This window comes from Bidens hawaiensis, unplaced genomic scaffold (genome assembly GCF_021521415.1).
Source record: "Bidens hawaiensis isolate Kalapana, Puna unplaced genomic scaffold, B.hawaiensis_p1.1 tig00009385_1, whole genome shotgun sequence".
Lineage (NCBI taxonomy): Eukaryota > Viridiplantae > Streptophyta > Magnoliopsida > Asterales > Asteraceae > Bidens > Bidens hawaiensis.
In genome coordinates, this window is record NW_027491692.1 from 316445 (window position 1) to 343391 (window position 26947).

Sequence of the window (26947 nt, forward strand, 5' to 3'; positions counted from 1 at the left end):
CCCCCTGCGATTTTCCTTTTTTCCGGCCAAGTCGTGAGCGTAAAATATCAATTAAAAGGTTAGTCTAACGTCATGCAAGTCTTTTTCACCATTTAACCCGTTATTGAACACGTTAGGGTTGAGTTTTGTTGATAACAGGTTGCTGACAGATTCGTATACGTTTATTGTAGGGTCTGTAACGCGATGAGAATCCATTGTTTTTGATCGATTCTTGATTCCATGATTTTCTACTTTGAGTCTAGTTTCCAGAAAGGTATAATATGTAATTTTTGGACGAGATTTGAATGGTTTTACGAATTTATAAAATCGAGTGTCAAAGCTGATGCGGGATGACGGACTCTGATCTGTCTTCCCAACATCATAACTCTTTTTCAACAAGTCCAAATTAGTTGGTTCCACTTCTGGAACTTAATATTTTGAGTTAAGAATAAAACCCAATTGGAATCGTTTAATTTGGTTCTGTAATAAATTTTATAAAAATAAAACCATTTTGTTGCGCACTGAAATAGCTGCACGTATCTTGCTCTGTTGGAGGAATTTTTATAAATTTTGTGTCCACTATAAAAATATAATAAAAATATTTTTATAAAACTAAGACATTTATTAAATTCTGGTAAAAATTTAATAAATTATTTCAAAGGTTATCCTATGTAATTAAATGCATCTTCGCATGCTAAAATCTGCACGTTTTACTTGTTATTGATCGATAGGTTCGGTTTAGGCTTAATCGGTGGATGTTCAATTGTGTTCTTGTCGAGGCTGTTTGAAGTGAGTTTTTGCACCACAATATTCCTAGGTATGTCCCGTATATCATACCTAAAAATCATGTTCATTGGTGTTCGTTAGATTGGTCAACTAGTTGTAGCTTGATTGTTAGTGTTCGGTTGACTAGAATTGTAGTTTGTTGCGTTTAACGCGAGGGTGGAAGTGATTAACGACCAATTCAGCTCGGGGGAACGTGGTTTGATGTACGGACTGTTGAAAAATCATTTTTATAAGCTATGGGGCTGAATTGGTTGTCGGTTACTCCAACGGGTCGGTACAACGCGCAATTGCGTTTATTAAGTAGTTGGTGCGTTGTACTTGCGAGTTACCGACCCATTTGACTCGTGTAGCGTCGTGTGGACTTGTTGGCTGTGATTTTATCATAATGGGTCCACACGGGGCTGAGTTGGATGTTAACAGCCTAAACGACTCTTAAACACGCGTATTGGTATCACCTAGTGCTTCCGGGGATAATTTGGGAATTCTTTATTCCCGGGAGTATCTAAGGGTCGTATTGGTGAATGTGAGGCCTCGAGGGCTGTTGTGATTTAGTTTGATGAGGTTGAGGCTTTAGGTGACCCGAACCCCGTTAGAACGTCTCATATGATAAACGAGTCATCTTGATGTCATTAGTATTGATTGAATGTAAACCAGCACGTGTTTGAGTCTTGGGATTACTTAGGGATTCTCTAGCTCGTGGTGAATCTGTGTCTCGTGTCAGGTGAGTTCATGATGCCCCTTTTTACTCTTTTTAAGTTTTGGGCTAGCATGCACACCTAAGTGATTTTACTTGAATGAAACGTTTAAACTATTTTATATAGGCTTGCTAGTATATGGTAGGCCTTGGGATGTTATAGTATGTGTGTATATATATATATATATATATATATATTATTGTATGGCCTATATTTGGCGATGTTGTAGTCGTATCGACTACGGATGTTACCTATGCCTACTTTGTGTTTGCATACGTTGATGAGATGTTACGTGTTTGGGCTGTACGTTTGCTCGACTCTGATGTTACGTGTTTGGGTTGTACGTTTGCTCGACCCTGATGTTATATATATAGGGATGCACTTATAAAGATGTTTATATGTAGGTTTGTATATGTATATATACATAAGGATGATTATTTATCGAAGATGATGGCCTAACTGATGTATCCCTTTTATAGTTTAAAACCTTTGGGAATGACTATTATGATTATTAACATTGATGTTATTTATTAAAACTTGAACTCACTCAGCTCAAGCTGACTTTGTGTGCATGTTAGTGTGAGTTTCAGGTTAGGAGGTGGATGCATTGCCGCTTGGACGTGCACGAAGCTACTTGGACGGTGGAGAGCATACTTAGTCGGATGTTTCAATAATAATAAATGTTTTCTTTTTAACATTTATTTAAATACATTTAAATTGGTTTTGGGAACTTATTTTATTATTTATGCTTTTTCCGCTGAATAATACTCTGAATTGGTTATTTTAATGAAATGTATTATTTTTAAGTTTAAATATTTTTATAAGTGTTTTGTATGAATACCAACTGTGGGGTTCTCGGGGTTCGGGGCCTTACAATAAAGGATAAATAATAATTATTATTATACGATACCAAATGTGAATTGGAGAATTGTTGTAAAGGATCGATTAATTTAAAATTATATTATAATGTACCATTTGTAATGTTTGATACGGGAGGACTTCTTTGAGCTGCTAAGTTGTTGGAAGTAAGTTGTATGTTATGCAAACCTGGTTTAAAAAATTAGGACAACAAAATTACAACTGTTAGTAAAGAATTTTAAGTTTAGCATAAGTTGTGTTATTATGAAAGAAATATATCAAAATATAGTACCTCTCAAATTGTTTTGGGATTTTTTGTTAGCCATATGTTGTTTTCTCATTTGTCTTTTTTCTTTTGAATCTATAAAATGTTAACAACATATAAGTGAGGATAGAATAACTACAAAACAAATGAAATAAATTTATACCATTTGTAATGTTAGATAGTGGACTCCTAAGCTGTACGTCTGAATAACCAATATAACATTGCATGTTGAACTAGTTTTTATAAATAAGTGCATTGTAATTAGGATAAGTAAACTTTGAATGACATATATCATAATGTATTGAGAATAAGACCTTGAACATTGGAACTGGATGCAGTAAATTTTGATTTTTTGGCATCCAAATCTAATTTCCTCTTCTTTCGAATAAGCTTTACATAAATAAATTGATCATTTGTATCTGTATAAAAATTACAAAACTATATGAAAACCATTAATCCATAAGTATTAAGAAGTAGATGGTACAAGTAAATATGTTAGTAGGAAAAATAATTGTTAGGACATAGCACATAAAAATCATTTAGAATCTTCGTAAGTAAAATCAAAGTGATTGATAGTTAAAATAATATTTTATTTTGAATATGAAGAATATATTTGAATAAAGTATATGAAATGTTATTTTCAAACAAAAAAGGTCAGCATGTGAATAATTTTGTAAAAAACATAAATATAACAAAACAAATACTAAATGAGTAGCCAAAACATAAGGATGGTTGAAACAAATTGTCTTACATAAATGACTCCAACAAAAGGAAGTTAAAAGTTCAGAAAACATAGACCTTGGAATCATTCAACAAACTGAAATAGTAGTTTTTGAAACGATAAACATAATTTCAAAGACATTAAAATAAAATGCAAGACAACGACACACAGAACATCAAGACTTTAAAGTCTTCATTTTTCAAGCTTGGGAATGAGGAGAATTGGCTTACCATGAGAAGCGGCCTTGCTGGTGGATAACTCCCCAATCTCCTCAAGATCAAGACTCTCAACCAAGTTTTTTTTTTTTTGAAATCTGGATTTTTGGACTTCCTCTTGAATGCTGCAGCTTCACCAACATGCATTTTTTCCATACATTTGTCATTGGAAATTTGTGGCAAAGGAGTGACATTATCATCCATGGTTTCAGAAATAGCCTAAAAAGTTTTATAAACAAATTGTGTGAAGATAAATATTTGACATAATTAAAATTGAACATAAAAAGTTGAAAACAAAGTATGAAACATAGATTCTTTAAGTAATTATAATACACTTATAATGTTAAGAATTTTAAATAAATTTTATTGAAAATGTTAATGTAAACATGTGTATTAAAGGTGTACAAACGGGTTTTTTAACCTAAACTGGTTTCGTGTTAAATCGAACCGGTTATCAGTCAAAGCAGTCAAAACTGATTTTTTGTCTAAACCGGTTAAAACCCGAACCGGTTTGAAGGATTGGAAATTAGAAACTGGTTGAACCGGTTGGGGTTGGTTCCAAACCGGCTTTGCTTAAACTGTGACATTCGTCAATTTCGGGTCTTGTTTGTATTCGTTTTTATATTTGTTTATTATGTAAACCGACTCGATTTGTAAACCGAAGCTTATGTTATAATCAAAATGATGGATTTATGTTACAATATTGTTTCACACTTGGTGGGTCTTGAAAACATCCTATTTTTATTTTTTATTTTTATTTATTTATTTATTTTTGTTGTTTTGTGTTTTTGTCTGGATCCATTTTGCATGAAAACTCTTGTGGCTCACACCCATATTTGACCACTATATATACACCACCTTTCCTCTTCATTTTCCCTTGCTACAACTCCAAAAAAAAAACTCTCTCAAACATCAAAGATTCAATGTTATCTTCTTAAGTGTTCTTGAAGGTTTTAGTCTTTCATCTTAATTAGTTTATGTAGCCTTATTAATACTTTTTATGGTTGTGCAACAAATATATAATATACACCCCTTGTTTACCTTTGGTAGTTACTTCTCCGATTCCGGTCGGTGAGGTTTCGGACCTCATAAGGCAAGGCTTCATGGAGGACTTCGTGTCCTTGATATATATACATCTATATAACTTGTTCATACATATTAATCTTGCTTATTTTAGTTTGTTGGTCATGTTTACAAGTTCCAAGGTTATGGGTTTTTAAGAGTCTATGCTTCGGTTTAACCGTAAACAGCTCTAAACCATAAACCGAACTTTGTTACTAGTTTTGTTAAATAATTGTTTAAACCTACTTATTGTTAGATCTAAGTTTCTAAAATCATTTTTACAAATTCTATGGTTATGGGTTTGTAGAATCTTACCTCGGTCTTAACCCGAAACACGATCCGAACCGAAAACCGAACTTTTGTTTAAAGACTTTATTGTTAACTTTTGGTTGTAAAACTTAAAGTATTTTTATTTGTACATTATTATACAAGTTCTTTAGTGTTTGGACATGTGGAAACCATCTATGAACTTGTTGTGAGATGGAAACCGAACCAAACCGATTCTTACTCGCTTAAGACACACAAGTGTGTTTTTTTTAGCCATCAAGACTTGTATATTTCTTTAAAAATAGTTACAAATTGATTTTTAAATATTTTCTTAAGTACTTGGAAATGTTGGATCCAACTTGATCTCATAACAAAGTTTGGACCGACAAAACCGAACACTCGCTTAACGTGCGTTGTTAGTTCTAAAACAATGGAACTACATACTTGGTTAAGTCTTATTAAATTTTATTGAGTTATCTGATAACATTCAACATTTTGGAAAGTTGACTTTGGGTTTGACCAATTATCAAGACCCGAACCGACAACCCGAACACTCGATAAAAAAAAACCGTTTTAGTATCTTTATTTCAAAGGGATTTGCATTCTTGCATTTTACCCACCTTATTACTTAACATAGGTTGAGTAAATATTAAGGTTAGATACTTTAACCCGGTTCCGAGCAAACTTACATTTTTAAAGGGTTATTATTATAAATTCTTAAATAGTTACATTTTAAAACCTTGAACTTTAATTATTTACATTTCTCAACATTTATTTTGTTTAAAGACCTTCAAGACAACCTTTCTAAATTCAAGACTTCTTTTCTTTTTAGGCATTGTGCGTTAAACTCGTTGTTCCGACAAATCTCCAAATTATCATCTTTCAAGTTTACTACTTGAAGGTGAGTACTTCATACCCCATTTTCCATCTTTTATTTTGGGGTGACATTTCATACTTATTCAACAAAATGCTTTATATTTGAATCTTAAACCACAAACGTAGTTGTATACTTTACCTAAATAATTGCTCGATTTGGTGTTCTATGCTTATATGCCTATGTGTTTATCGCTTTTGGTTGGTGGAACTATAAAATCCTAGACTATTTGGCATCCCCTTATAGCAAGGTGTCGTTAACATAATGCAATTAACGATAACTATAAAATCCTAGACTATTTGGCATCCCCTTATAGCTAGGTGTCGCTAATGTGTTTAGCGATATCTATTTATCCAAATTACCACTTTTATTTATCGTTTCATATGCAAGTTTTGTGGCTATATTTATTATATACTAATATGATTAAACTTATGAATTGCTCACCAACCTTTGTGTTGACAAACTTTATTTTATGAAATGTAGCAGATTTGCATCTTGGTTGATTTATGATTTTGAAGAAAACGACATCAAAGACCTTAGGATATTAGTAAAAATGAACAATATCAAATTTGTCATATTTTGTGATATCTTGTTTGTGGTTATTTTATGGATAATTGTTATGTGACATTTTCGATGTTGTGAAATGAAATGAGTTTATTAAATAGTGTCACTTTAATTAGTGTCATGTGCTTATGGACAATCGTTACACCTTGGCATGTTCCGCCGCCTTTGGTCGGGGTGTGACAGATTGGTATCAGAGCCCTGACAATAGGATATGTGGTTAGACGTAACGACCTAGTATTGTTATGCTTAGGGTCCTATACGTGTGCTCATACGTGTTTACTCTATTTTGATTGTTCATATCGCATATTATTTATAAACTTGTTTAAAATTCACTAAATATCCCAAATGTTCCCATACACACACTTTCATAGTATTTCCAAGGTATCCTTACCTTAAAACGCAAAAAGTAGATTTTCATTGTGTTTTATGGATTACAAGATTAACTTGGATCACGTTGTTTATAATCCCTTAAAGGTTGCATTTATATTGGGTTCATAGCCCTCATAGGAAGCGAGACATTATAAAACGACCATTTGACAAAAAGATTCCAAGAATCGAAGGTGATTTACTTACCTGGAATGGTGGGATTATAGTGCTCGTTTTCTAGGCCACAAACCGTGTTATACATGTCAATACTTTAAGTAGTCGAATGCGAGCGTTCCGGTCGCCATCCTAATTGTTCGGTGTCAAAACAATAGAACTACGATGATTCGTGGACTAGTGTTTTGACATGACGTTGTATCCCGATTTATGGTGTTATTATCGTTATTTGAGTCGAAAACATGAAAAAGTTGCGGTGACTCGTGCACATGTTTAGACTCCAACGTTGTGTTTTATAATTTTTTTTTTTTGAGTTGGAATATCAAATCATGGTGGTTCATGTACGATTTTCAGACTCTATAAACCTAAAAATCTCAAAATTTTAAGCTTTAACCCCTCAAAATCTCAAAATCATTTACGATTGTTTCCGGTTTGTTGTTTATATACAAAGATTTATATTTTATCTAACACTAACATCTACTACTCACTAACTCTAGGATTCACAATCAAAAAGAAAATTTAACTCACCTTATTCTTATTTTATACATTCTCATATCCATTTCTTTTTACCTAAAACTTATTCCATTTCTTTATAATCTTTTAGCATGCCTCCACTAAGACCGCACAAGAACACCAACCGACGTATGGCTACTTTTATCGTCAAGCAAATGGCCGCTGTGATTCCCGAACTTGTAACTCAAATCCAAGCTACCCAACCTCCTCCACCCGTTGTTGCACCTGTTGAACCCAAACCCGTATCCTACCCATATAAGCAATTTACTAGTGCCAACCCAACCGAATTCTGGGGTACGAACTGTGCGACTACCTTGTTGCAATGGTTCGAGTCTATGGAGAATGTGGTTAGATATAGCGAGTGCCCCGAAGCGAAAAAGACAAATTTCGCTTCAAGCATGTTTAGAAAAACCGCTCTAACATGGTGGGGTAGTGTCATGCATCTCCAAGGGTCGGAAACAGCTATGGCTCTTCCATGGTCCGACCTCAAGGCACTCATGATGAAGAAGTTTTGTCCCAAACACGAACTTCAAAAGCTTGAGGAGGAAATTTGGAACCTCAAGAAAGATAGTGGTGATAACGCCGCTTACTCACTTTGTTTCCACGAGTTGAGCATTCTCGTCCCTCATTTGGTTACCCCGGCTGAGCGTGAGCTTGACAAATACATTGGGGGTTTACCTATGCAAATCCGGAACTCAATCATGAGTAGCAAACCCGTGAATCTTGAGGATGCCATTACTCTAGCCGGTGCGCTATCGGAGAATCATGTGAAAGCGGGTTCCCTAACCCTCAAGAAACCAAACGAAAAAGCCAAACCCGAGCCTGCACCACAAGCCAAGGTTGAACCCGCACCACAAGCCATTAACTACTCCAACTCTTCCCGTCACAACAATAACAACAACAAACCCAAAACCAACTACCGAAACTATGTCGTTACCCAACCCCAACCTCAACAACAAACCCAAATTCAACCCCAAACCCGAAAACCCTATACCGGTACCGCCCCACTATGCAACATTTGCCAACTCCATCACCCACCAAACATGCCTTGTCGCCATTGTACCATTTGTAACCGACTTGGTCATCTCAACACCACATGCAGATCCGCACAACGAATCCAACCTAACTAACCAAGAACTTTTCCTCAAAATACTCAACACCGATATGCACCCTACCCACCAAACCAACCTCAACAACCCCGAGATTGTTACAATTGCGGTGACCCTAACCATTTTCGCAAAAATTGTCCTCGCCTCATCCTTACTAACCAAACCATGACCGCACCTTACTACCAAACTCAAGCTTACCAAGTTCAAACTTACCAACCTAAACTTTCCCAACTCAATGCACCACTCATCCAACCCATCCAAGCCATACAAGCACCACCTCCTCCACCACCGCAAGTACCTCAAGTCAACCAAGGCAATTAAGGACGAGCTTTCATAATGAATGTTAATCAAGCTCAAGTGACAAACGATGTTGTGAACGGTATGTTTTTAGTGAACCAACATTTGGCTTCCATTTTATTTGATACGGGTGCCGATAGAAGTTTCATTTCTTTGAAATTTGAGTAGAAAATTGCCGTGTCTCGAACCAAGCTTTCCCGATCGTTTTCTGTTGAAGTCGCCAATGGGAACTCCATCACCATAAATTCCGTCGTCCTCGATTGTACTCTCGTTCTTGCTAACCATAAATTCTTCATCGATCTCATTCCGATGCAAATGGGAAGTTTCGATGTCATAGTAGGCATGGATTGGTTATCTTTGCACCGTGCCGAAGTTGTTTGCTTCGATAAATTCATTCGCATTCTGCTTGTCAACGGTAAAATCCTTAAGGTCTTCGGAAAAGCTACTTCGAGAAGGCTTAATCTCATGTCGTGCTCTCAATCGCAAAAATACTTACGCCAAAAGTATGCTCCGCTCCTAGCTCTCTTGGTGACAAAAGACAAAAAGTAAAGGAAAATCCAAGATATTTCTATTATTCGTGATTTCCTCGATGTCTTTCCTGACGATGTCACCGGTCTTCCACCCGTTCGTCCGATTGAATTTCGAATCGATCTTGTGTCCGGCGCGATGCCCGTGGCCAAGGCTCCTTACCGTTTAGCCCCGTCAGAAATGCAAGAATTATCGAACCAACTCGAAGAACTTTCCAATAATGGTTTCATTCGTCCTAGCTCTTCTCCTTGGGGCGCTCATGTTCTCTTCGTGAAAAAGAAGGATGGTTCGTTTCGTATGTGCATCGATTATAGGGAACTTAACAAACTCACCATTAAAAATCGTTATCCCTTGCCACGAATCGACGACCTATTCGACCAACTTCAAGGCGCAACTTGCTTCTCCAAAATCGATCTTCGATCAGGTTATCATCAATTACGTGTTCGCGAAGAAGACATTCCAAAAACCGCTCTCCGTACTCGATATGGACATTTCGTTCTTTTGGTTATGCCCTTCGGGTTAAGAAATGCACCCACAGTGTTTATGGACCTCATGAACCGCGTTTGCAAAACATTCCTTGATAAATTCGTTATTGTCTTTATTGATGACATCCTCATCTTTTCCAAATCCAAAGCCGAACATGAGCATCATTTACGTTCCATTCTCGAACTTCTTAGAAAGGAACGACTTTATGCCAAGTTCTCCAAATGCGAATTTTGGCTCGAGCAAGTTCAATTTTTGGGACATATCGTAAACAACAAAGGTATTCATGTTGATCCCGCTAAAATTGAGGCCGTTAAGGATTGGAAAACTCCAACGACTCCCACGGAAATTCGATCCTTCCTCGGTTTAGCTGGATATTATCGACGTTTCATTCGAAACTTTTCCAAGATCTCTTTGCCTCTTACCTCCCTCACTCATAAAGGAAAACCATTTGATTGGGGTTCGAAGCAAGAAAAAGCCTTTTGTACTCTCAAGGACATGCTTTGCAATGCTCCAATTTTAACCCTTCCCGATGGAAACGACGATTTCGTGGCATTTTGCGATGCCTCTCATCAAGGTCTTGGTTGTGTCCTCATGCAACGAGGTCAAGTTATTGCTTACGCATCAAGGCAACTTAAGGTCAACGAGAAGAACTACCCGACTCATTATCTCGAACTTGGTGCCGTTGTTTTCACTCTCAAAATCTGGAGACATTACCTTTATGGTACGAAAAGTGTGGTTTTTACCGATCATAAAAGCCTTCAACACATTTTTGACTAAAAAGATCTCAATATGAGACAACGACGATGGGCCGAATTACTTAGTGATTACGATTGCGAAATTCGTTGCCATCCCGGTAAAGCGAATGTTGTCGCCGACGCCCTAAGTCGAAAGGTTAATGTTAAATCCGTTCTGCTTCTAAGCGTTGTCGTTCAAACCGATCTTCAAATTCGAATCTTCCAAGCTCAACGTACCTCCGTTAAAGAAGGTAACATGTACGACAAAATGTCATGTGGAGCCGAACTTCAACTCGAAACCAAACCCGATGGTCTTTTTTACTTTCTCAATGGTTTGTGGGTTCCAAATCGCGATGACCTTCGTACTTGTATACTCGACGAAGCTCACAATTCGCGGTATTCCGTTCATCTCGGTGCGGATAAGATGTATTTCGGATCTTCGTGCTACCTTTTGGTGGCCGGGTATGAAAAAGGATGTAGCGTTATTCGTATCTAGATGTCTTACTTGCTCAAAAGTTAAAGCCGAACATCAAAGACCTTTTGGTCTACTCGAGCAACCACCGATTCCCGTTTGGAAATGGGAAGACATTGCTATGGACTTTATCACTAAATTACCCAACTCCCAAAAGGGCAACGATAGCATTTGGGTGATCATCGATCGTTTGACCAAATCTGCTTATTTCATTCCAATTCGCGAGAAGTATTCTGTCGAGCAACTTGCTCAAATCTATGTTCGAGAAATCGTGTGCCGACACGGTTTACCATCGACTATTATCTCTGACCGTGATGCTCGTTATACCTCTCATTTTTCGCGTTCACTTCAAGAAACTTTAAGAACACGTCTCGATCTTAGCACCGCTTATCCTCAAACGGACGGTCAATCTGAACGCACAATACAAACTCTCGAGGATATGCTACGAGCATATGTTCTTGATTTCGATGGGAATTGGGATTCTCACATTCCGTTCATTGAGTTTTCTTATAACATTAGCTACCATTCGAGCATTGAGATGGCTCCTTTCGAAGCTCTTTACGGTCGTAAATGTCGTTCTCCGATTAGTTGGAATGAAGTCGGTGAAGCTCAAATCACGGGACCCGAAATGGTTCAAGAAGCCACCGACGTTATTGATCGAATTCGTAAGAAACTCCTAGCCGCTAGAAGTCGTCAAAAGAGTTACGCCGACAAACGGCGAAAATCGATCGAATTTAATGTTGGCGATCTTGTCCTTCTAAAAGTATCTCCTTGGAAGGGGATAGCCCGTTTCGATAAGAAGGGTAAACTAGCTCCTCGTTTCGTTGGTCCTTTTAAAATCCTTGAGCGTGTTGGAAAAGTAGCTTATCGACTTGAACTACCGGAAGAACTTATCGTTGTTCATCCGACATTTCATGTTTCAAATATTAAAAAGTGTTTAGCTGAGAGTAATCTCCATATACCTCTCGATGAATTACATGTCGATGAGTCGATGGTCTTGGTTGAACGACCCGTTGAGATCATGGATCGCAACGAGAAGAGAGCCAAGCGTAGCCGTATTCAGTTAGTCAAAGTTCGATGGGAATCACGGCGCGGTGCGGAATTCACTTAGGAACGAGAAGACAAAATGAAAGAGAAGTATCCACATTTGTTCACAGCATCGTCTTCGTCTTAATTTCGGGACAAAATTTCCTAAAGTAGGGGATACTGTGACATTCGTCAATTTCGGGTTTTGTTTGTATTCGTTTTTGTATCTGTTTATTATGTAAACCGACCCGATTTGTAAACCGAAGCTTATGTTATAATCAAAATGATGGATTTATGTTACAATATTGTTTCACACTTGTTGAGTCTTAAAAACATCCTATTTTTATTTTTATTTTTATTTATTTATTTTTGTTGTTTTGTGTTTTTGTCTTGATCCATTTTGCATGAAAACTCTTGTGTCTCACACCCATATTTGACCACCAACATTACCCTATATATACACCACATTTTCTCTTCATTTTCCCTTGCTACTACTCCAAAAAAAAAAAAAACTCTCTCAAACATCAAAGATTCAATGTTATCTTCTTAAGTGTTCTTGAAGGTTTTAGTCTTTCATCTTAATTAGTTTATGTAGCCTTTTTAATACTTGTTTATGGTTGTGCAACAAATATATAATATACACCCCTTGTTTACCTTTGGTAGTTACTTCTCCGATTCCGGTCGGTGAGGTTTCGGACCTCATAAGGCAAGGCTTCATGGAGGACTTCGTGTCCTTGATATATATACATCTATATAACTTGTTCATACATATTAATCTTGCTTATTTTAGTTTGTTGGTCATGTTTACAAGTCCCATGGTTATGGGTTTTTAAGAGTCTATGCTTCGGTTTAACCGTAAACAGCTCTAAACCATAAACCGAACTTTGTTACTAGTTTTGTTAAATAATTGTTTAAACCTACTTATTGTTAGATCTAAGTTTCTAAAATCATTTTTACAAATTCTATGGTTATGGGTTTGTAGAATCTTACCTCGGTCTTAACCCGAAACACGATCCGAACCGAAAACCGAACTTTTGTTTAAAGACTTTATTGTTAACTTTTGGTTGTAAAACTTAAAGTATTTTTATTTGTACATTATTATACAAGTTCTTTAGTGTTTGGACATGTGGAAACCATCTATGAACTTGTTGTGAGATGGAAACCGAACCAAACCGATTCTTACTCGCTTAAGACACACAAGTGTGTTTTTTTTAGCCATCAAGACTTGTATATTTCTTTAAAAATAGTTACAAATTGATTTTTAAATATTTTCTTAAGTACTTGGAAATGTTGGATCCAACTTGATCTCATAACAAAGTTTGGACCGACAAAACCGAACACTCGCTTAACGTGCGTTGTTAGTTCTAAAACAATGGAACTACATACTTGGTTAAGTCTTATTAAATTTTATTGAGTTATCTGATAACATTCAACATTTTGGAAAGTTGACTTTGGGTTTGACCAATTATCAAGACCCGAACCGACAACCCGAACACTCGATAAAAAAAAACCGTTTTAGTATCTTTATTTCAAAGGGATTTGCATTCTTGCATTTTACCCACCTTATTACTTAACATAGGTTGAGTAAATATTAAGGTTAGATACTTTAACCCGGTTCTGAGCAAACTTACATTTTTAAAGGGTTATTATTATAAATTCTTAAATAGTTACATTTTAAAACCTTGAACTTTAATTATTTACATTTCTCAACATTTATTTTGTTTAAAGACCTTCAAGACAACCTTTCTAAATTCAAGACTTCTTTTCTTTTTAGGCATTGTGCGTTAAACTCGTTGTTCCGACAAATCTCCAAATTATCATCTTTCAAGTTTACTACTTGAAGGTGAGTACTTCATACCCCATTTTCCATCTTTTATTTTGGGGTGACATTTCATACTTATTCAACAAAATGCTTTATATTTGAATCTTAAACCACAAACGTAGTTGTATACTTTACCTAAATAATTGCTCGATTTGGTGTTCTATGCTTATATGCCTATGTGTTTATCGCTTTTGGTTGGTGGAACTATAAAATCCTAGACTATTTGGCATCCCCTTATAGCAAGGTGTCGTTAACATAATGCAATTAACGATAACTATAAAATCCTAGACTATTTGGCATCCCCTTATAGCTAGGTGTCGCTAATGTGTTTAGCGATATCTATTTATCCAAATTACCACTTTTATTTAGCGTTTCGTATGCAAGTTTTGTGGCTATCTTTATTATATACTAATATGATTAAACTTATGAATTGCTTACCAACATTTGTGTTGACAAACTTTATTTTATGAAATGTTGCAGGTTTGCATCTTGGTTGATTTATGATTGTGAAGAAAACGACATCAAAGACCTTAGGATATTAGTAAAATGAACAATATCAAATTTGCCATATTTTGTGATATCTTGTTTATGGTTATTTTATGGATAATTGTTATGTGACATTTTCGATGTTGTGAAATGAAATGAGTTTATTAAATAGTGTCACTTTAATTAGTGTCATGTGCTTATGAACAATCGTTACACCTCGGCATGTTCCGCCGCCTTTGGTCGGGGTGTGACATAAACCGGTTCAAATCCGATTTTTCTTGTTTGAAAATGGAGACAAGCTATGCAAGTTTGACTGTTTCCTTTTATGTCACAATTAAGAAATTTAATGTTGCAGGCTGTGAATTAATTGTGAAAAACTGGTTTCCAAATATAATCATTTTGCAATTGATTTAGTCAAATTGTAAATCCGTTTGTATTACAAAAGATATTAGCAATTACAGTAAATAAATCCAACGGCATATTAGATGGAATGGGTTATGAATATGCCATATATGAATGAATGTTTAAGGGAGTTTTTTAAGTTCTAAATGCATTCTATTGAAGACATCGTTATACAAATTAAATGCATATCATATACATAAATAGCTCATAACTAATCATAATGCATATGTAAATCGGTTTTTAACCGGGATAAACTGGTGTTTTTCAAACCAGTTTCAAATAGTCGGGTTCAAACCGGTTAGAACAAAAAAACTCCAAACCGTGTCTAACCCGACGGGTTACAGCTCCTTAAAACCAGTTTTTGTAAAGTCGGGTTCAAACCGGTTCAGTTATGGTTCAATTTTCAGGTCGGTTCGGTTAACCGGTTTGTATGCACACCTCTAATATATATCATGTAAAAGTACCTTTAGATTGAGAGTTTTGTTGGACTCGACAGCAGCATTGATTCCAATAATAAGATCATCCAAGTTATCAACCTAAATTATATGTACAAAAAGTTGTTAAAAATGGACAATTTAAAAAGTTGGCCAACTTAAAAATATAATAATAAACATATATGGATTTTGACAAATTATTGAAAGTTTATACAACTCATACATTCAAGTTAACGGTTTCTTGTGACTGCGTATCAGTGAAGCCATTCGTAAGAGAACCAGAGGTGTCAAGCTACAATGCATTTAACATATTGATAATGAGAGGTGAATATAATGAATGAATATGATGAAAAAATCTAACTTAAATGAAGTGCTAAATTATTAATATACCTTGGTGTTGTTCGCTTTTTTCTCAAGCTCAAATATGATATCCTTGTCATCAGTGAGTTTAGAAACAGCAAAAACCCATTTACCATAGTCGAGGTTATACAGACTGATGTCAATCTTAAATGCAAACTTTTTACTCAATAGAGCTCGAAATTCATCAGAAAACATCTCATTTTCAACACCCCCTGTAATATAAAAACATATGTTAATGAAAAACTATATTAAAAATTAAGAAATATAATGGTTTAAATGTAAAATGACAGTCTTACACATATACTTTTTTCAATTAATTCTGACGCCGTTGTTTTGAGAAGTTTACAATCATCCCTATCAAACAATGTCAAAGACAAAGTTCCAGTTGAATCTTGCACAGCCAATGGGATCTTTATCCTAAATAATAAATTATAGTTATGTCAGGTATTAATATAAAAAAGCAACTAATAAAGAAAATTATGTTCATAAAGTATAATTTTGATTAGGGAAGACAACAAAATCCAAACCCGATGGAAAAACATGACACTTTTGGGACGGGTTTGAGAATAATTTTGAAAATTTCATGGGTTTGGGACGGGTTTGGGATTTATGATATGCCCGATTATCCAATAACATAAGTATGTTACCCGAGTAACCCGTTATAAGATTCTTATATATATTAAATTAAAATTGTTATATTCTTTAAATGTTATCCATTCCGAGCAACTTACTTTTGTGTTTTCAAAATGAAAATTAACTTTTAAATATTCAATGTTCATCCCTAGGCACACTCACTATTAAAAAAGTTATTAAACTCTCAAATTTATTAATTACCCTTTGTTACCATTTTTCATGCAATGTGTGGTTGAATTATTTGAATTGTGAGTAGTTGATAATGTTTTAACAGCCTAAGAGGAGATTAAAGTTAATTATGAATATTGTTAATGAATAAATTCAGTTTTGTTGGTATTTGATTAGTTATCTTTTTTTCAAAAACCAATAAATACCCGACGGGTTTTGGAAAGAGTATACGGGTATTTTGTCGAAAACCAATAGAAAACCCGAAACCCGATGGTATCCCCAAAACCCGACGGATAATTACCCGATAAAAACCCGACGGGTTTGGGACGGGCTTTAATAATCGGGTTTGGGTTGGGAATACCTAAACCCGACCCTTTGCCATCCCTAATTACGATATCACCTTTGCAGATATTGAATGTTAGTGTTCTTGCATGACTCTGTTTTGCACTCTGATGTGCGACGGATAACCCTCACAACTAAGCTTTAATATTAAAACGAAAATCCTAAAACCACACACAACCGGCAAGTGTACCGATCGCAAGTAGTATAGACCTAGGAAGTCCGAGTATCGAACACGTGGACACGTAAGACGCTAACAATCACTAACCCTAGACAAGACCTACCAGAGAATAATATTTAATTGATTTTTGATTTTTAATCACTTAACTAGACTAACAAAACTAATTGACAAAAGTTACTTAAAATAGAAAACTTAACGACACTCTAACTGTGTTAACTTCGGATGGAGAAAGACGTCTACCTAGGTCTGAATCAAATTGTAGGCTTAACAAGCTAATGGATTGAATGATATCAAGCCACCGGTTCCTAAATATGACACGACTAAGGATCGCTCGGGCTCACTGGATTACCTCTCGGTCTCACTCAACAAGCCTAACCTACTCAAAATCGGCTAAAACGACCAAACCGGGAAACAATTGCTAACGTGTTCTAATGTTGACTCACCTCTCGGTCTCACCAACACTCGACCCTAATGGCAATGAATACTACACAACCAAGGATAGAGGAACAATTCAACTTAAACCAAAATAGATCAACTAATCGCTCAAAACACCTAAACTTGACAAGAAACGAACTCGCTCTCGCGCAATCCTTATTCTAGCATGCAAAGGTGATGAGACGACCCTAACTTCTTATCACCTCTCAGTCTCTAAGAAGGTGCCTAACCGCTGTACTTTAACCTCAAATTCATGCAACAAAACCCTATGGTTGTACCTACCGCAAACAAACCCTAAACACAAAATTTAGAATCAAACAATGCACCGATCAATCAACACAAAACTAATTAACCGACACAAGGAGTTTAAGCAATGAATCACCAAAATTTCCATCCCTTAAACACAACATATTTCATGTCTAAATCAAACTTTACAATAACAATATACATCTATCGATCAAACAATCCAACAAGCTCATCAAACACTAACAATTATCATCATTCCTAGGTAGAACTAACAAGTTTAGCCGAGAATCATAATTGGACAGCAGCTAGAATTCAATAAAAACATCATATAACTCATATCAATCATCTCAAAATTCATTCAACAATCAATAACAATCATAAACACTTCAATCTTTAATACAATTGCAAAACTATGTAATCAATTGACAAGAAATAAAGATGATGAACAATGTGAAAGATGAAAGGATATGGATGATTATGGGCTGCTCCCGGCTGGTGTAAACTGATGGAGAATGATCCCGAGCCTTGATTCTTGTGTCTTCTTCCTTCCTTAGCCGCCACCTCCTTCAAACCCTAGCTCACAAAACTTTTTTTCTCTTTTCTTTCCCTGCTACCTTGCGATCAGACCAGAGCTCCTTAGGTTAGGGTTTTATTATTTTTTTATAATATAATATAATGCAAGACTTGGGCTTGTCATGATGCATATGGGTCGGGCTTTGAGTTTTACTTGAAAACGTATGCGTAAAAGGCTCGTAAACTGCTCCAAAAGCTCGGTTTTTCTTTTTTTTAACCCTTAGCCTACAAGATAATAAAAACTATGTAAAACTTATATAAAATAAGTTAAAATACATAAAATATAATATAATACGTAAATAAAAGGTGCGGAAAATACGTGTGTTTTACAACAGATCACACTCATAAACCTCATCTTCATCAACCAAAACACCAACAGTATGTTCATCGTTGCCACTTTTTTTGGTAACCTTCCTGTTACAGGCTTTACAAGCAATATAATACCAAGGCACCTCTTGGGGTATCATCCGAATAGTCCCAACAATGACACCAGACTTGACCTAAAAGAAAATAGTTAATGTTATACACAAAAAAAAATTTAATTATAAAATAAACTAATGTACTTTACCTGATTCAGATTAACTTCAGCAATGTTGTTGAATTCAGTTCTTACAAGATACTCATCATACAAAGATAAAAACGTTCCTGAGAGCTTAGATGACTGACTTGAACACGAAGAAGTAGGAGAGTTTTTAAGAAGGGTGTTTAAGAAATTGATCTTTAATTAATGAAAATATGTAAAAATTTTAATTTAATAATTGAATATTTAATTAATAAATTTATATAACCTGTTTCTAAAAGAAGTGATTTCATCAATTTCTGAATTGATGAAAAGCTTAGAAACATTGAACGAATTGTTCACATAACCATAACGTCCAAAGTATTTCAATGTACCAAACTAAAGGATGACAATGATAACACCATGTTCATCTTTGTTTTGCCAATGCTCTAAAATCCGTTCAGCATAAGAGTCCCACAAAGACAAGTAGACTGTGTTCATCCTTCAAAAAAAGCATCAAATAAAAAAAAGTTGATAACATAAGATATAAATAATATATTTATGATGTACCAAATATACATACTCTAAATCTTGAATAATGACATTGAGTTTTTTTGCGTCTTTCCCCCTTGCCGTCTTGAATTTCTTAAGGTCTTTAACATCAGCAACAAAACCAATTACGTCTACATAATGAAAATTTTTAAGATATAAAACACATGAAAGTCTTTGAAGTAATGAATAACTTTAATTTTGGGAGGTTTTTTTTGTTTACCTAAAGGTTCATTTTCAGGTGCAGTTTTGTCAATGATATCCTTGAAGCTTGTGAATGAGAAACCATATGTTGGACCAGAGAAATCATTACATGGGTACACATTAGTGTCACAGTAGATGCCAATCTTGTTTTGATTGTTAACATACTTGTACTTTGATTCATTTAAACCGATAGTGGGTTTGGCAATGATATAACAGTCTATAAGACATAAAGATTAATCAAATTACACGCTTGTAAAATGATTGTGTTTGTTATGCTAGGTGTTAGTAATTATGAATATAATAAAATTAAAGATAAATAGATGTTAGTGTTAACAGAATTATTAGAAAAACAATTGTCAAAAGTTACTAAAAGTGCCAAAGTTTATGTATCCAGAGAGACTAAAGTAATGTTTGGTAATGAGATTATTAGGTTGCATGCATATTAATTATGAAAAATGTTGTGAGGCATTTGTACTACCAAAGTGTATATATGTAAATAGAGACTAACGAAGTGAAAAATATGAAACATGTTACACAATAAATTATTTAAAGATTAATAGGTAAACATGTAGCATTCGAATTAGAGATATATGCCAATAGAGGTGTATAAACCGGTTTTTTAACCTAAACCGGTTTCGGGTTAAACCGAATCGGTTTTCAGTCAAAGCAGTTAAAACCGGTTTTTGTCTAAAGAAGTGTAAAATATGAAACATGTAACACAATAAATTAGTTAACAATAACAGTTAGACATGTAGCAGTCGAATAAGAGAGATATGATAATGTTAGTTATGCAAAGTGCTACTGAATATAAATGAAATAAACATATGGCTAAATAGATCCAAGTAGTTACTGATATACTCTACAAACCGTTGTCAAAAAGTACTAAAAGTATCAAAATGTATATCTATAAAAAGAGACTAAAGGAGTGTTTGGTAATGCTTATTTATCCTACTTCAAAAAAATATGTTCATTAGTTTAAACTTCACAATCTGATATGAATGAGTAAAGTATAAACATGAAATACTATGAGAAACTACAAATAATTTGTAATTAATTAATTTTTTTTGGACAAATATATCATTTTTAGGAAAACAAATGGATAATGTGAAATGTTTGTACTGCTACTAAGAATTTATATATCTATAAATAGAGACTAAACAAATGTAAAGCATCAACAATATTAACATGCAATAGACCAGCAGTGAAAAAAGGCAAGTAACATTCAAAGCTTAAATAGTGGACCATTATAATATTATAATAACAGTATGAAGAGTATGAAATATTTAAGTCAAAACTGGTTTGGAAAGACGGTTTTTACCTTGTTGGTGCAATGTATAAATTAAAATATGTTCAAACAGTGGACTATTATAATAATAGTATGATTGAAAAAACAATACCTGATTCATTTAGAACATGTTCAAACCAAGGAAACCATCTTCTGAGAACATTAGCTTGCATTGTAGTACCCTATAGTATAAAAAAAGTATCATATGTTATATGCTTCAAAAAGTAAAAATGTGTTATGTTTGTAGATGAAAAGTTTTGAAGTTGTAAGGCCAATATTATATATTGTTTTTAGGATTGTATATGTTGTTTTGGTTTGCTTTTAGTCGACCTATTACGTACTCAGTACGTTTATTTTGTAGGTTTATTATGTAAAACTTTGGAGAAATTGGACCCTATATAAAGGACACTTTCCCCATTTCTCCATAACTTTACCAACTCATTACAACCCATTCACACAACTCCCTGGAAATAAAAGTTCTCTCCGTCTTTCTTCTTCTTCCTCCTTTCTAGCAAATAAACCAAACAAACTAAGATCCGAGATTCGAGTGTTGTTGGTGATTTCCGCTAAAACCAACAACACGGATTGATCCGAGCAAAGTTGTTAGATCCATTCTAGAGGACCTACAAGTGGTATCAGAGCTTTCGGCTCAACTTTTTGTGATTTTCGGGTCAAACTTTTCGGATTTTGATCTTAGTTTTTGTTGGTTTTGAAGTTGTTTTGTGTGAAAAAGTGGGTTACGGGTTCACGACAAGAAACTCACGGATTCTTTGTTTTTGGTTGTGAAAAGTTTATGAAATTTTGAGATTTGGTGTGGTGTTTGGTATTTGAGTGTTTGGTGTACTGTTGTTGTTCGTGCAAAGTGAGTAAAATTCCACTGGGTCGTGGATTTATTTTGGATCTACTCCACTAGAGTCATTCCAGTCTAGTCCACTAAAGCTAAATTCCACTCTAGTTTACCGGAGTCATTCCACTCTAGTCAAGTAGAGCCAAATTCCACTCTAGTCAAGTAGAGTAAAATTCCACTCTGCTTTACTAGAGCCAAATTCCACTCTAGTCAAGTAGAGCCAAATTCGACTCTAATCAACTAGAGCCAAATTCCACTCTAGTCAAGTAGAACCAAATTCCACTCTGCTTTACCAGAGCCACATTCGACTCTAGTCAAGTAGAGCCAAATTCCACTCTAGTCAAGTAGAGCCAAATTCCACTCGAGTTTAACAATCGGCTCGAGTTTACCTTTGACTCGAGTTTCACATTCGGCTCGATTTTCACATTTGACTCAAGTATTTCTCGGTACTGTAGTAAAAAAAAACTTAATTTCATTTTCTCTTTCTCTACAAAAAAAATGTCTTACAAATCTAAGCTTGGAGGAAATCTAGATATGGGAGAAAGCCGAAAGAAAATATTAAAAGGAGAATTCGACATGTTTACACATATTAAAGGAGAATCGATTGCCTCTCTCATCAACATATTTTAGTCACTCGTCACTAAAATGAGAAGTGCCGATATCATCAATGGTTTGTTTGAGATCAACATGAAGCTGTTAAATTCACTGCCTTATACATGGAGCGTCAATGTGGTTACCATCAAGAGAACCATAAACCTATATACCATGACACTCTCAGAGTTGGCTTCTACCATCAAGTCTTTTGAAATAATGGAAGATAAGCTCCAAATGAACAATCAGTCCAAAGAAAATAAAGTTGGGTCATGTAATAAAGTTGGGACAAGTTTTGCAGGTGGAAGCAGTCATGCATGTCCTATCATTCCCGACACATCACCTTGCGATGAGGGAAACCACAACTTATGCACACAAGCTTGCATTGACAAGGTTACATATTATAGATATCTTCAAAATGAAGTTTTGAAAGAAAATGCAAAACTTCGAGAGTTAAACGCTGAATATGTAAAGGCTGACAAGATTTACGTTGAGAAAATAGAACTCATCGTGATGATCTTGCAAATCTGAGGATTAAAATTTTTCAAGAGAAGCAAGAAGTAATATATTATAAAAACATAATTTCTAAATTGAAAGATGAAATTGAAAGCTTAAAACTTGATGCTTCTAATAAAATAAAAGAAGAAAAAGTAATCCAAGGATTTGAATCATCATCCGAGAAGTTGGATGATATCATTGGGGCCCAGAGAAGTACTAAGCTAAAATCAGGGCTGGGGTACGATTATACTGTTGTACCTCCACCTTTGAATGACAATTACACCAGTTTGCCCCCACTTTAGCTATAATACTTCTCCCGAGGAAGAAATGGCATATGGGGTTGGTAGAATATCAAAGCCAGTGAAATTTGTTTCTGCGGTGTCACAAACTGCTGCTCCTGTCCTACCATCTGATAAATCTAACATCAACGTATCTTTTGAAGCTGGTTGTGTAGAAGAAAGTGGGTCGGTGGAAATGGACACGAGTTGTGATTATGAAATCGTTTGTGATGAAACTTTTGTTGAGAAATGTGTCAATGAGAGTAGACCTGTTGAGGTGAACATATCAAGTTGTTCATCATCAAGTTGTGAGAATGAGGATAATTCAAGTGAAAGTAAAGTTTTTGAAAATGAAAAGCCAAGTACTTCGTGTAAATATGTTCCACCAAATAAACGATCATTTTCTCAAACAACCAATCAATTAAGAGATCCTCAGTCATACAACTTCTATGATAACAACTACTATGGTCATTATCAACAAAATTTTGTTGATCCATATTACACAAATGCGTTTTATAATCATGTTCCTTTCCAAGGATCACCTTTCCCACCACGCCAACCACATTATAGTTCAGATGAGTTCTATGGCACTCCTAGGAGAAAGTGCTGTTTTGTGTGTGGTCACTCTTCTCACCTTGCAAGACATTGCAAGCACTGGTTCAAGCAACAAATTGATATTCAAAGGCGGCTTAGTCAGTCCCCAAAAGGAGCTTTCAGTAGCCTAGATTCAAGGACTGATCAAGCTGACAGTGAACCTAGTGAAATGGATGTGATATCCAAGGTTAATAAAATAAAACACAAAAAGAAACCCTTTTGGAAATCTAAAAAGGATAAAATCAAAAAGGATCCTAAGACTATAAAGTCTGAGGATTCACCAAAAATAGTTTCAAAATCAAGAATAGAAAAGTCCAAAATTGACAAAACCAAGGAACAAGTTTTTACTTGGATTCCTAAGGACTGTTCTTCATCAAGTGAGGCACCAACAAGAAATAAATTGTTTTCAGGAAATAAAATTAAGTTTGGTTGATTTACGGTTGACCTTCCCGGGACAAAAGTATACCGGGAACCGATGTCTATTTAAACGCTTAGTGCATGCAGGGTCAATCAAGGAGGACTATCAATAGTATTAGGTACTTAGATAGTGATTGCACCCGGCATATGATGGGAGACGAACCCTTGCTATTTGATGCTAAACCATTTGGTGGCGGATTCGAGTCTTTCATAAGCGACATGGGAGGACAAGCTTCAAGGAAGGGAAGCCTTGTTTAAATGGTTCAACAACAACTTTTCGAGCGTTTTCAAACTAAACTCGTCCAACTGCTTCTCTTAAGTGATAAATCCAATATCAGCTGTTGGGTCTCGGTTTGAATCTCTTCAACTTTGTTATAAAATGTGATAATGCATGCTTAAGATAGTCCATTTTACAACAACTTTGTTGACCTTTTCACTAAAACCATCGATCATACCCGATTTGAATCTCTGATCGAATAGATCGGCATGATCAATTTTGATTAAAACAACATATCTATCTTTTTGTATATAAAATTGTAAATATTTTTAAAATATGTCACAATTTTAGAAGAAGAAAATGAGTTAACTTTAACTCACCAAAAATATTTTAAATTTATTTTAAGAAAAACAAAAAATAAGTCATTTGATTTACCAAAAACATTTTATGTTCATTAAAGAAAATCTAAAAATATTCCAAAAGAAATTGTCCCGTTTAGAGGGAGCTCCTACTTAGAGGGAGTCGGGTATTTAAAATTTTCAAAATTTTGAGAAATTGATTCGACCGTTGGAAAATGATAAGAAATTATCTCTAACGATTCTAGCACATGAAAAGAGTAGATCAAAAGCCAACAAGATCATTGCTTGATGTGTAGATAGGCTTGACAAATGAGTAAGTGTCATAGTGATATAAACTTAAATATCTGCCTATGCTAGTGGTTACACGTAATGAAGCGATTGCCGACTCCAACTAAAGTCATATCAATGAAGGCAGAAACGTAAATAACATGTCATACCCAAGCCTCTCTTTACCTGATTATAGTTGTCTTATGAAATCCGTGTCAATTTTTAATTTTTATTGAGTCAAGAAAAGCGTCAAGAAAAGTAAAACAAAAAGAGTTAGAAAAGTCAAGAAAAAGAGTTAGTCCTAGGAATTTTAACTTCTGCTTTATTTCTTCATTTATTTTGATTCAAGCCTTGGACTTTCTACGTTTGTAGTCATACAAGATCTGATTGTTAAGACCCTGAGTCTTCTGTTTTGTCTTATTTTCTTTCTTTTGTTCAAGCCTTGGACTTTCTCTACGCGATAATATGGTATTATCCGACCTGATTGTTAAGGCCCTGAACTTCTGTTTTATTTTAATCTTTCTAGATCGAGTCAAGTGTACAAAAATAAAGTGTCAAGTGTGTTAATAAGAGTACTGTGGTCAAATAAGAAAGGTTTAAGTCAAGTTGAGGTGACATGTGAAAGCAAATTAAGCATGAGGTATGATGGAGTTTATAACATGTCAGATTAAATGGGGACCACATAAGAATTATGCCTAATACATACCTTAACATATCACGTTGACATTCAAATACTTGTTAAGTTTAAAGTGGACAAATTATATCTACAATAGACTTTGGGTTCTTGGCATAATAATGTCCAAATAGAAGTGTGATCTAGAACGTTAACAGATAATGTGATTCCATGTTGTGATCTTTCTCACAAAATTAATTTAGTAAACTTTTTTGTAAATATTATTGATATGTAATATTAATTTCATCTTTACTCCTATCTTATTTTTGTTTTATTTTATGTTTCAACTTCAAAATATTATGTATATATTTTCGTAATTTTAAAAATGTATGAAAATGCCAAAAAGATTTTAAGTTTTTATTGTGTTTGTACATATTTTTATTAAATCTTTGTTTTATTCAAAATAATGTGTTTTGTTGTCAAGTCGTTCATGCAAAGTTCGTTGGAAACCTGGGACTTAAACAAATCACTTACAAGTTGAGGGACTGAAATTGGGAGGCTCTGTGAACGAATTCTTCTTTGACCCTCGAGAGGGTCTGTGAACGAATCTGATTCGTTCTAAGTTTCGTGCAGGTGTACATGGATAGGTAGATCAAGATCAAGTCTACTTAGAGCTACAGATGCTAAATGCTTAAGAGAAAACGAGAACATGAAAGTTGGTGGTTGAACCTAAAGATGAACTGATTGTATATAAAACAAGGAATGAAACCAGTCGGCTCAAGAAAGTCAACAAAAGAAAATTAGATGTCGAGCCTCCCGCATCTGATGTTTCTAAAATTTGCTGTTGCCGATCATTCCCAGAAAATAAGATTGAAGTTCAAGTCTACAAGACCGGAAAATAAAGAACTGTTCAAGATCCAATCTGGTTCAAGATCCTAGATCAAGACAAGTACTGGATCAAGACAAGTACTAAGTTTCAAGAAATAAAGACGAAGCAAAGAACTTGATGAAGGTTCCTCGACATACTCAATCCTAGAGGGAGATTGTAAGGCCAATATTATATATTGTTTTTAGGATTGTATATGTCGTTTTGGTTTGCTTTTAGTCGACGTATTACATACTCGGTACGTTTATTTTGTAGGTTTATTATGTAAAACTTTGGAGAAATGGGACCCTATATAAAGGACACTTTACCCATTTCTCCATAACTCTACCAACTCATTACAACCCATTCACACAACTCCCTGGAAATAAAAGTTCTCTCCGTCTTTCTTCTTCTTCCTCCTTTCTAGCAAATAAACCAAACAAACTAAGATCCGAGATCTGAGTGTTGTTGGTGATTTCCGCTAACCAACAACACGGATTGATCCAAGCAAAGTTGTTAGATCCATTCTAGAGGACCTACAGAAGCTATACCAGTTCATCAACCACAATCATTTCAATTGAGTAACATTGTTGAGAATCGGTATTCATTGGTTGCTTCCACAAACGGAGAACGCAAACCTTTACCGTGTAATCACGGCGAGAGAAATCCAAATCCTTCAAATAAGTTATGTTACTGCATTATAAATAGTTGTTCATTAGTTTAAAACTTACAATATGAAATGAATGAGTAAAATATTAGCATGAAATAATATGAAAATAGTACCCAAGCTCCAT

The 26947-nt window shown here is 34.9% G+C and overlaps 1 pseudogene; it reads right to left on the bottom strand.

The window, feature by feature from the left end:
• Positions 1–3496: 3496 nt before the first annotated feature.
• LOC143532161 (replication protein A 70 kDa DNA-binding subunit A-like) lies at positions 3497–26947 on the bottom strand (annotated as a pseudogene).